Raw genomic sequence first — 12,059 nt, 5'->3', positions numbered from 1 at the left:
TTCTCGCCCTCTGTTTCAGCAACTCTGTTTCGCGCCCCTCCATTTCAGCCACTCTGTTTCAGCCCCTCTGTTACTCACCCTCTGTTTCTGCCCCTCTGTTTCTCGCCCTCTGTTTCAGCCCCTCTGTTTCTCGCCCTCTGTTTCAGCCCCTATGTTTCAGCCACTCTGTTTCTCGCCCTCTATTTCAGCCCCTCTGTTTCTCACCCTCTGTTTCAGCCCCTCTGTTTCAGACCCTCTGTTTCAGCCCCTCTGTTTCTCACCCTCTGTTTCAGCCCCTCTGTTTCAGCCCCTCTGTTTCATGCCCTCTGTTTCAGCCACTCTGTTTCGCGCCCCTCTGTTTCAGCCCCTCTGTTTGTCACCCTCTGTTTCAGCCCCTCTGTTTCTCGCCCTCTGTTTCAACCCCTCTGTTTCTCGCCCTCAGTTTCAGCCCCTCTGTTTCTCGCCCTCTGTTTCAGCCCCTCTGTTTCAGCCACTCAGTTTCTCGCCCTCTATTTCAGCCCCTCTGTTTCTATCCCTCTGTTTCAGCCCCTCTGTTTCTCGCCATCTGTTTCAGCCCCTCTGTTTCTCACCCTCTGTTTCAGCCCCTCTGTTTCAGCCCGTTTGTTTCTCGCCCTCTGTTTCAGCCACTCTGTTTCGCGCCCCTCCGTTTCAGCCCCTCTGTTTCAGCCCCTCTGTTACTCACCCTCTGTTTCTGCCCCTCTGTTTCTCGCCCTCTGTTTCAGCCCCTCTGTTTCTCGCCATGTGTTTCAGCCCCTCTGTTTCTCGACCTCTATTTCAGACGCTCTGTTTCAGCCACTCTGTTTCTCGCCCTCTGTTTCAGCCCCTCTGTTTCTCACCCTCTGTTTCAGCCCCTCTGTTTCTCGCCCTCTGTTTCAGCCCCACTGTTTCTCACCCTCTGTTTCAGCCCCTCTGTTTCAGCTACTGTGTTTCGCGCCCCTCTGTTTCAGCCCCTCTGTTTCAGCCCCTCTGTTTCTCGCCCTCTGTTTCATCCCCTCTGTTTCTCGCCCTCGGTTTCAGCCCCTCTGTTTCTCGCCCTCTGTTTCAGCCCCTCTGATTCAGCCCCTTTTCTTTCAGCACATCTGTTTCAGCCCCTCTGTTTCAGCCCCTCTGTTTATCGCCCTCTGTTTCAGCCCCTCTGTTTCAGCCCCTCTGTTTCTAGCCCTCTGTTTCAGCCCCTCTGTTTCAGCCCCTCTGTTTCAGCCCCTCTGTTTCAGCCCCTCTGTTTCTCGCCCTCTGTTTCAGCCCCTCTGTTTCTCGCACTCTGTTTCAGCCTCTCTGTTTCTCGCCCTCTGTTTCAGCCACTCTGTTACGCGCCCCTCTGTTTCAGCCCCTCTGTGTCTCGCCCTCTGTTTCAGCCACTCTGTTTCGCGCCCCTCCGTTTCAGCCCCTCTGTTTCAGCCCCTCTGTTTCTCACCCTCTGTTTCAGCCCCTCTGTTTCTCGCCCTCTGTTTCAGCCCCTCTGTTTCTCGCCCTCTGTTTCAGCCCCTCTGTTTCAGCCCCTCTGTTTCAGCCCCACTGTTTCTCACCCTCTGTTTCAGCCCCTCTGTTTCTCGCCCTCTGATTCAGCCCCTCTGTTTCAGCCCCTGTCTCTCGCCCTCTGTTTCAGCCCCTCTGTTTCTCGCCCTCTGTTTCAGCTACTCTATTTCTCGCCCTCTGTTCCAGCCCCTCTGTTTCAGACCCTCTGTTTCAGCTACGGTGTTTCGCGCCCCTCTGTTTCAGCCCCTCTGTTTCTCGCCCTCTGTTTCATCCCCTCTGTTTCTCGCCCTCTGTTTCAGCCCCTCTGTTTCTCGCCCTCTGTTTCAGCCCCTCTGTTTCTCGCCCTCTGTTTCAGCCCCTCTGTTTCAGCCCCTCTGTTTCTCGCCCTCTGTTTCAGCCCCTCTGTTTCAGCCCCTCTGTTTCTAGCCCTCTGTTTCAGCCCCTCTGTATCAGCCCCTCTGTTTCAGCCCCTCTGTTTCAGCCCCTCTGTTTCTAGCCCTCTGTTTCAGCCCCTCTGTTTCTCGCACTCTGTTTCAGCCTCTCTGTTTCTCGCCCTCTGTTTCAGCCACTCTGTTACGCGGCCCTCTGTTTCAGCCCCTCTGTGTCTCGCCCTCTGTTTCTGCCACTCTGTTTCGCGCCCCTCCGTTTCAGCCCCTCTGTTTCAGCCCCTCTGTTTCTCGCCCTCTGTTTCAGCCCCTCTGTTTCTCGCCCTCTGTTTCAGCCCCTCTGTTTCTCGCCCTCTGTTTCAGCCACTCTGTTTCGCGCCCCTCCGTTTCAGCCCCTCTGTTTCAGCCCCTCTGTTTCTCACCCTCTGTTTCAGCCCCTCTGTTTCTCGCCCTCTGTTTCAGCCCCTCTGTTTCTCGCCCTCTGTTTCAGCCCCTCTGTTTCAGCCCCTCTGTTTCTCGCCCTCTGTTTCAGCACCTCTGTTTCTCTCCCTCTGTTTCAGCCCCTCTGTTTCAGCCCCTCTGTTTCTCGCCCCCTGTTTCAGACCCTCTGTTTCTCACCCTCTGTTTCAGCCACTCTGTTTCATCCCCTCTGTTTCTCGCCCTCTGATTCAGCCCCTCTCTTTCAGCACCTCTGTTTCAGCCCCTCTGTTCCTCGCCCTCTGTTTCAGCCTCTCTGTTTCTCACCCTCTGTTTCAGCCACTCTGTTTCATCCCCTCTGTTTCTCGCCCTCTGTTTCAGCCCCTCTGTTTCTCGCACTCTGTTTCAGCCCCTCTCATTCAGCCCCTCTGATTCAGCCCCTCTGATTCAGCTCCTCTGATTCAGCCCCTGTGTTTCCCGCCGCTCTGTTTCCCGCCCCTCAATTTCAGCCCCTGTTTCTTGCCCTCTGTTTCAGCCCCTCTGTTTCTCGCCCTCTGTTTCAGCCCCTCTGCTTCAGCCCCTCTGTTTCTCGCCCTCTGCTTCAGCCCCTCTGTTTCAGCCCCTCTGTTTCAGCCACTCTGTTCCGCGCCCTCTGTTTCAGCCCCTCTGTTTCTCGCCCTCTGTTTCAGCCCCTCTGTTTCTCGCCCTCTGTTTCAGCTCCTCTGTTTCTCGCCCTCTGTTTCAGCCCCTATGTTTCAGCCACTCTGTTTCTCGCCCTCTATTTCAGCCCCTCTGTTTCTCACCCTCTGTTTCAGCCCCTCTGTTTCAGCCACTCTGTTTATCACCCTCTGTTTCAGCCCCTCTGTTTCAGCCCCTCTGTTTCTTGCCCTCTGTTTCAGCCCCTCTGTTACTCGCACTCTGTTTCAGCCCCTCTCATTCTAACCCTCTGATTCAGCCCCTCTGATTCAGCTCCTCTGATTCAGCCCCTCTGTTTCCCGCCCCTCTGTTTCCCGCCCCTCTATTTCAGCCCCTGTTTCTCGCCCTCTGTTTCAGCCCCTCTGTTTCTCGCCCTCTGTTTCAGCCCCTCTGTTTCAGCCCCTCTGTTTCAGCCCTTCTGTTTCTCGCCCTCTGCTTCAGCCCCTCTGTTTCTCGCCCTCTGTTTCAGGCCTCCGTTTCAGCCCCTCTGTTTCTCGCCCTCTGTTTCAGCCCCTCTGTTTCTAGCCCTCTGTTTCTCGCCCTCTGTTTCAGCAACTCTGTTTCGCGCCCCTCCGTTTCAGCCCCTCTGTTTCAGCCCCTCTGCTTCTCAGCCTCTGTTTCAGCCCCTCTGTTTCTCGCCCTGTTTCAGCCCGTCTGTTTCTCGCCCTCTGTTTCAGCCCCTCTGTTTCTCGCCCTCTGTTTCAGCCCCTATGTTTCAGCCTCTCTGTTTCAGTCCCTCTGTTTCTCGCCCTCAGTTTCAGCCCCTCTGTTTCAGCCCCTCTGTTTCAGCCCCTCTGTTTCTCGCCCTCTGTTTCAGCCCCTCTGTTTCTCGCCCTCTGTTTCAGCCGCTCTGTTTCTCTCCCTCTGTTTCAGCCCCTCTGTTTCAGCCCCTCTGTTTCAGCCCCTCTGTTTCAGCTCATCTGTTTCAGCCCCTCTGTTTCTCACCCTCTGTTTCAGCCCCTCTGTTTCTCGCCCTCTGCTTCAGCCCCACTGTTTCTCACCCTCTGTTTCAGCCCCTCTGTTTCAGCCCCTCTGTTTCTCGCCCCCTGTTTCAGACCCTCTGTTTCTCGCCCTCTGATTCAGCCCCTCTGTTTCAGCACCTCTGTTTCAGCCACTCTGTTTCTCGCCCTCTGTTTCAGCCCCTCATTTTCTCACCCTCTGTTTCAGCCCCTCTGTTTCAGCACCTCTGTTTCTCACCCTCTGTTTCAGCCCCTCTGTTTCTCGCCCTCTATTTCAGCCCCACTGTTTCTCACCCTCTGTTTCAGCCCCTCTGTTTCTCGCCCTCTGATTCAGCCCGTCTGTTTCAGCACATCTGTTTCAGCCCCTCTGTTTCCCGCCCCTCTATTTCAGCCCCTGTCTCTCGCCCTCTGTTTCAGCCCCTCTGTTTCTCGCCCTCTGTTTCAGCCCCTCTGTTTCTCACCCTCTGTTTCAGCTACTCTGTTTCTCGCCCTCTGTTCCAGCCCCTCTGTTTCAGCCCCTCTGTTTCAGCTACTGTGTTTTGCGCCCCTCTGTTTCAGCCCCTCTGTTTCAGCCCCTCTGTTTCTCGCCCTCTGTTTCATCCCCTCTGTTTCTCGCCCTCTGTTTCTCGCCCTCTGTTTCAGCCCCTCTGATTCAGCCCCTCTGTTTCAGCACATCTGTTTCAGCCCCTCTGTTTCAGCCCCTCTGTTTATCGCCCTCTGTTTCAGCCCCTCTGTTTCAGCCCCTCTGTTTCGAGCCCTCTGTTTCAGCCCCTCTGTTTCAGCCCCTCTGTTTCAGCCCCTCTGTTTCAGCCCCTCTGTTTCTAGCCCTCTGTTTCACCCCCTCTGTTTCTCGCCCTCTGTTTCAGCCACTCTGTTACGCGCCCCTCTGTTTCAGCCCCTCTGTGTCTCGCCCTCTGTTTCAGCCACTCTGTTTCGCGCCCCTCTGTTTCAGGCCCTCTGTTTGTCACCCTCTGTTTCTCACCCTCTGTTTTAGCCCCTCTGTTTCTCGCCCTCTGTTTCAGCCCCTCTGTTTCTCGCCCTCTGTTTCAGCCCCTCTGTTTCAGCCCCTCTGTTTCAGCCCCACTGTTTCTCACCCTCTGTTTCAGCCCCTCTGTTTCTCGCCCTCTGATTCAGCCCCTCTGTTTCAGCACATCTGTTTCAGCCCCTCTGTTTCCCGCCCCTCTATTTCAGCCCCTGTCTCTCGCCCTCTGTTTCTCGCCCTCTGTTTCAGCTACTCTGTTTCTCGCCCTCTGTTCCAGCCCCTCTGTTTCAGCCCCTCTGTTTCAGCTACGGTGTTTCGCGCCCCTCTGTTTCAGCCCCTCTGTTTCATCCCCTCTGTTTCTCGCCCTCTGTTTCATCCCCTCTGTTTCTCGCCCTCTGTTTCAGCCCCTCTGTTTCTCGCCCTCTGTTTCAGCCCCTCTGTTTCTCGCCCTCTGTTTCAGCCCCTCTGTTTCTGCCCCTCAGTTTCTAGCCCTCTGTTTCAGCCCCTCTGTTTCAGCCCCTCTGTTTCAGCCCCTCTGTTTCAGCCCTTCTGTTTCTAGCCCTCTGTTTCAGCCCCTCTGTTTCTCGCACTCTGTTTCAGCCTCTCTGTTTCTCGCCCTCTGTTTCAGCCACTCTGTTACGCGGCTCTCTGTTTCAGCCCCTCTGTGTCTCGCCCTCTGTTTCAGCCATTCTGTTTCGCGCCCCTCCGTTTCAGCCCCTCTGTTTCAGCCCCTCTGTTTCTCACCCTCTGTTTCAGCCCCTCTGTTTCTCGCCCTCTGTTTCAGCCCCTCTGTTTCTCGCCCTCTGTTTCAGCCCCTCTGTTTCAGCCGCTCTGTTTCTCGCCCTCTGTTTCAGCCCCTCTGTTTCTCACCCTCTGTTTCTGCCCCTCTGTTTCAGCCCCTCTGTTTCAGCCCCTCTGTTTCTCACCCTCTGTTTCTGCCCCTCTGTTTCAGCCCCACTGTTTCTCGCCCTCTGTTTCAGCCACTCTGTTTAGCGCCCCTCTGTTTCAGCCCGACTGTTTCTCACCCTCTGTTTCAGCCCCTCTGTTTCTCGCCCTCTGTTTCAGCCCCACTGTTTCTCTCCCTCTGTTTCAGCCCCTCTGTTTCAGCCCCTCTGTTTCTCGCCCCCTGTTTCAGACCCTCTGTTTCTCACCCTCTGTTTCAGCCACTCTGTTTCATCCCCTCTGTTTCTCGCCCTCTGATTCAGCCCCTCTCTTTCAGCACCTCTGTTTCAGCCCCTCTGTTCCTCGCCCTCTGTTTCAGCCTCTCTGTTTCTCACCCTCTGTTTCAGCCACTCTGTTTCATCCCCTCTGTTTCTCGCCCTCTGTTTCAGCCCCTCTGTTTCTCGCACTCTGTTTCAGCCCCTCTCATTCAGCCCCTCTGATTCAGCCCCTCTGATTCAGCTCCTCTGATTCAGCCCCTGTGTTTCCCGCCGCTCTGTTTCCCGCCCCTCAATTTCAGCCCCTGTTTCTCGCCCTCTGTTTCAGCCCCTCTGTTTCTCGCCCTCTGTTTCAGCCCCTCTGCTTCAGCCCCTCTGTTTCTCGCCCTCTGCTTCAGCCCCTCTGTTTCTCGCCCTCTGTTTCAGCCCCTCTGTTTCAGCCACTCTGTTCCTCGCCCTCTGTTTCAGCCCCTCTGTTTCTCGCCCTCTGTTTCAGCAACTCTGTTTCGCGCCCCTCCGTTTCAGCCCCTCTGTTTCAGCCCCTCTGCTTCTCAGCCTCTGTTTCAGCCCCTCTGTTTCTCGCCCTCTGTTTCAGCCCCTCTGTTTCTCGCCCTCTGTTTCAGCCCCTATGTTTCAGCCACTCTGTATCTCGCCCTCTATTTCAGCCCCTCTGTTTCTCACCCTCTGTTTCAGCCCCTCTGTTTCTCACCCTCTGTTTCAGCCCCTCTGTTTCAGACCCTCTGTTTCTTGCCCTCTGTTTCAGCCACTCTGTTTCGCGCCCCACTGTTTCAGCCCCTCTGTTTGTCACCCTCTGTTTCAGCCCCTCTGTTTCTCGCCCTCTGTTTCAACCCCTCTGTTTCTCGCCCTCTGTTTCAGCCCCTCTGTTTCTCGCCCTCTGTTTCAGCCCCTCTGTTTCAGCCACTCTGTTTCTCGCCCTCTATTTCAGCCCCTCTGTTTCTATCCCTCTGTTTCAGCCCCTCTGTTTCTCGCCATCTGTTTCAGCCTCTCTGTTTCTCGCACTCTGTTTCAGCCACTCTGTTACGCGCCCCTCTGTTTCAGCCCCTCTGTTTCAGCCCCTCTGGTTCTCGCCCTCTGTTTCAGCCCCTCTGTTTCTCACCCTCTGTTTCAGCCCCTCTGTTTCAGCCCGTTTGTTTCTCGCCCTCTGTTTCAGCCACTCTGTTTCGCGCCCCTCCGTTTCAGCCCCTCTGTTTCAGCCCCTCTGTTACTCACCCTCTGTTTCTGCCCCTCTGTTTCTCGCCCTCTGTTTCAGCCCCTCTGTTTCTCGCCATGTGTTTCAGCCCCTCTGTTTCTCGCCCTCTATTTCAGAACCTCTGTTTCAGCCACTCTGTTTCTCGCCCTCTGTTTCAGCCCCTCTGTTTCTCACCCTCTGTTTCAGCCCCTCTGTTTCTCGCCCTCTGTTTCAGCCCCACTGTTTCTCACCCTCTGTTTCAGCCCCTCTGTTTCAGCCCCTCTGATTCAGCCCCTCTGTTTCAGACCCTCTCTTTCTCGCCCTCTGATTCAGCCCCTCTCTTTCAGCACCTCTGTTTCAGCCCCTCTGTTTCTCGCCCTCTGTTTCAGGCTCTCTGTTTCTCACCCTCTGTTTCAGCCACTCTGTTTCATCCCCTCTGTTTCTCGCCCTCTGTTTCAGCCCCTCTGTTACTCGCACTCTGTTTCAGCCCCTCTCATTCTAACCCTCTGATTCAGCCCCTCTGATTCAGCTCCTCTGATTCAGCCCCTCTGTTTCCCGCCCCTCTGTTTCCCGCCCCTCTATTTCAGCCCCTGTTTCTCGCCCTCTGTTTCAGCCCCTCTGTTTCTCGCCCTCTGTTTCAGCCCCTCTGTTTCAGCCCCTCTGTTTCTCGCCCTCTGTTTCAGCCCCTCTGTTTCTCGCCCTCTGTTTCAGGCCTCCGTTTCAGCAACTCTGTTTGTCGCCCTCTGTTTCAGCCCCTCTGCTTCTCAGCCTCTGTTTCAGCCCCTCTGTTTCTCGCCTTCTGTTTCAGCCCCTCTGTTTCTCGCCCTCTGTTTCAGCCCCTCTGTTTCAGCCCCTCTGTTTCAGCCCCTCTGTTTCTCGCCCTCTGTTTCAGCCCCTCTGTTTCTCGCCCTCTGTTTCAGCCGCTCTGTTTCTCTCCCTCTGTTTCAGCCCCTCTGTTTCAGCCCCTATGTTTCAGCCCCTCTGTTTCAGCTCATCTGTTTCAGCCCCTCTGTTTCTCACCCTCTGTTTCAGCCCCTCTGTTTCTCGCCCTCTGCTTCAGCCCCACTGTTTCTCACCCTCTGTTTCAGCCCCTCTGTTTCAGCCCCTCTGTTCCTCGCCCCCTGTTTCAGACCCTCTGTTTCTCGCCCTCTGTTTCAGCCCCTCTCATTCAGCCCCTCTGATTCAGCCCCTCTGTTTCTCGCCCTCTATTTGAGCCCCTCTGTTTCAGCCCCTATGTTTCAGCCCCTCTGTTTCAGCCACTCTGTTTCTCGCCCTCTATTTCAGCCCCTCTGTTTCTCGCCCTCTGTTTCAGCCCCTCTGTTACTCGCACTCTGTTTCAGCCCCTCTCATTCTAACCCTCTGATTCAGCCCCTCTGATTCAGCTCCTCTGATTCAGCCCCTCTGTTTCCCGCCCCTCTGTTTCCCGCCCCTCTATTTCAGCCCCTGTTTCTCGCCCTCTGTTTCAGCCCCTCTGTTTCTCGCCCTCTGTTTCAGCCCCTCTGTTTCAGCCCCTCTGTTTCAGTCCCTCTGTTTCTCGCCCTCTGCTTCAGCCCCTCTGTTTCTCGCCCTCTGTTTGAGGCCTCCGTTTCAGCCCCTCTGTTTCTCGCCCTCTGTTTCAGCCCCTCTGTTTCTAGCCCTCTGTTTCAGCCCCTCTGTTTCTCGCCCTCTGTTTCAGCAACTCTGTTTCGCGCCCCTCCGTTTCAGCCCCTCTGTTTCAGCCCCTCTGCTTCTCAGCCTCTGTTTCAGCCCCTCTGTTTCTCGCCCTCTGTTTCAGCCCGTCATTTTCTCGCCCTCTGTTTCAGCCCCTCTGTTTCAGCCCCTATGTTTCAGCCCCTCTGTTTCAGCCCCTCTGTTTCTCGCCCTCTGTTTCAGCTCCTCTGTTTCAGCCCCTCTGTTTCAGCCCCTCTGTTTCTCGCCCTCTGTTTCAGCCCCTCTGTTTCTCGCCCTCTGTTTCAGCCGCTGTGTTTCTCTCCCTCTGTTTCAGCCCCTCTGTTTCAGCCCCTCTGTTTCAGACCTTCTGTTTCAGCTCATCTGTTTCAGCCCCTCTGTTTCTCACCCTCTGTTTCAGCCCCTCTGTTTCTCGCCCTCTGCTTCAGCCCCACTGTTTCTCACCCTCTGTTTCAGCCCCTCTGTTTCAGCCCCTCTCTTCCTCGCCCCCTGTTTCAGACCCTCTGTTTCTCGCCCTCTGATTCAGCCCCTCTGTTTCAGCACCTCTGTTTCAGCCACTCTGTTTCTCGCCCTCTGTTTCAGCCCCTCATTTTCTCACCCTCTGTTTCAGTCCCTCTGTTTCAGCCCCTCTGTTTCTCACCCTCTGTTTCAGCCCCTCTGTTTCTCGCCCTCTGTTTCAGCCCCACTGTTTCTCACCCTCTGTTTCAGCCCCTCTGTTTCTCGCCCTCTGATTCAGCCCCTCTGTTTCAGCACATCTGTTTCAGCCCCTCTGTTTCCCGCCCCTCTATTTCAGCCCCTGTCTCTCGCCCTCTGTTTCAGCCCCTCTGTTTCTCGCCCTCTGTTTCAGCCCCTCTGTTTCTCGCCCTCTGTTCCAGCCCCTCTGTTTCAGCCCCTCTGTTTCAGCTACTGTGTTTCGCGCCCCTCTGTTTCAGCCCCTTTGTTTCAGCCTCTCTGTTTCTCACCCTCTGTTTCAGCCACTCTGTTTCAGCCCCTCTGTTTCACGCCCTCTGTTTCAGCCCCACTGTTTCTCACCCTCTGTTTCAGCCCCTCTGTTTCAGCCCCTCTGTTTCTCGCCCCCTGTTTCAGACCCTCTGTTTCTCGCCCTCTGATTCAGCCCCTCTCTTTCAGCACCTCTGTTTCAGCCCCTCTGTTTCTCGCCCTCTGTTTCAGCCTCTCTGTTTCTCACCCTCTGTTTCAGCCACTCTGTTTCATCCCCTCTGTTTCTCGCCCTCTGTTTCAGCCCCTCTGTTTCTCGCACTCTGTTTCAGCCCCTCTCATTCTAACCCTCTGATTCAGCCCCTCTGATTCAGCTCCTCTGATTCAGCCCCTCTGTTTCCCGCCCCTCTGTTTCCCGCCCCTCTATTTCAGCCCCTGTTTCTCGCCCTCTGTTTCAGCCCCTCTGTTTCTCGCCCTCTGTTTCAGCCCCTCTGTTTCAGCCCCTCTGTTTCAGCCCCTCTGTTTCTCGCCCTCTGCTTCAGCCCCTCTCTTTCTCGCCCTCTGTTTCAGGCCTCCGTTTCAGCCCCTCTGTTTCACGCCCTCTGTTTCAGCCCCTCTGTTTCTAGCCCTCTGTTTCAGCCCCTCTGTTTCTCGCCCTCTGTTTCAGCAACTCTGTTTCGCGCCCCTCCGTTTCAGTCCCGCTGTTTCAGCCCCTCTGCTTCTCAGCCTCTGTTTCAGCCCCTCTGTTTCTCGCCCTCTGTTTCAGCCCGTCTGTTTCTCGCCCTCTGTTTCAGCCCCTCTGTTTCTCGCCCTCTGTTTCAGCCCCTATGTTTCAGCCCCTCTATTTCAGCCCCTCTGTTTCAGCCCCTCTGTTTCAGCCCCTCTGTTTCAGCCCCTCTGTTTCTCGCCTTCTGTTTCAGCCCCTCTGTTTCTCGCCCGCTGGTTCAGCCGCTCTGTTTCTCTCCCTCTGTTTCAGCCCCTCTGTTTCAGCCCCTCTGTTTCAGCCCCTCTGTTTCAGCTCCTCTGTTTCAGCCCCTCTGTTTCTCACCCGCTGTTTCAGCCCCTCTGTTTCTCGCCCTCTGCTTCAGCCCCACTGTTTCTCACCCTCTGTTTCAGCCCCTCTGTTTCAGCCCCTCTGTTTCTCGCCCCCTGTTTCAGACCCTCTGTTTCTCGCCCTCTGATTCAGCCACTCTGTTTCAGCACCTCTGTTTCAGCCCCTCTGTTTCTCGCCCTCTGTTTCAGCCCCTCTGTTTCTCGCCCTCTGCTTCAGCCCCACTGTTTCTCACCCTCTGTTTCAGCCCCTCTGTTTCAGCCCCTCTGTTCCTCGCCCCCTGTTTCAGACCCTCTGTTTCTCGCCCTCTGATTCAGCCCCTCTGTTTCAGCACCTCTGTTTCAGCCACTCTGTTTCTCGCCCTCTGTTTCAGCCCCACATTTTCTCACCCTCTGGTTCAGTCCCTCTGTTTCAGCCCCTCTGTTTCTCACCCTCTGTTTCAGCCCCTCTGTTTCTCGCCCTCTGTTTCAGCCCCACTGTTTCTCACCCTCTGTTTCAGCCCCTCTGTTTCTCGCCCTCTGATTCAGCCCCTCTGTTTCAGCACATCTGTTTCAGCCCCTCTGTTTCCCGCCCCTCTATTTCAGCCCCTGTCTCTCGCCCTCTGTTTCAGCCCCTCTGTTTCTCGCCCTCTGTTTCAGCCCCTCTGTTTCTCGCCCTCTGTTCCAGACCCTCTGTTTCAGCCCCTCTGTTTCAGCTACTGTGTTTCGCGCCCCTCTGTTTCAGCCCCTATGTTTCAGCCTCTCTGTTTCTCACCCTCTGTTTCAGCCACTCTGTTTCAGCCCCTCTGTTTCTCGCCCTCTGTTTCAGCCCCACTGTTTCTCACCCTCTGTTTCAGCCCCTCTGTTTCAGCCCCTCTGTTTCTCGCCCCCTGTTTCAGACCCTCTGTTTCTCGCCCTCTGATTCAGCCCCTCTCTTTCAGCACCTCTGTTTCAGCCCCTCTGTTTCTCGCCCTCTGTTTCAGCCTCTCTGTTTCTCACCCTCTGTTTCAGCCACTCTGTTTCATCCCCTCTGTTTCTCGCCCTCTGTTTCAGCCCCTCTGTTTCTCGCACTCTGTTTCAGCCCCTCTCATTCTAACCCTCTGATTCAGCCCCTCTGATTCAGCTCCTCTGATTCAGCCCCTCTGTTTCCCGCCCCTCTGTTTC

Source organism: Chiloscyllium punctatum, chromosome 16 (assembly GCF_047496795.1).
Source record: "Chiloscyllium punctatum isolate Juve2018m chromosome 16, sChiPun1.3, whole genome shotgun sequence".
NCBI classification, from domain to species: Eukaryota; Metazoa; Chordata; class Chondrichthyes; order Orectolobiformes; family Hemiscylliidae; genus Chiloscyllium; species Chiloscyllium punctatum.
Note: the sequence above shows the minus strand (reverse complement) of the source record.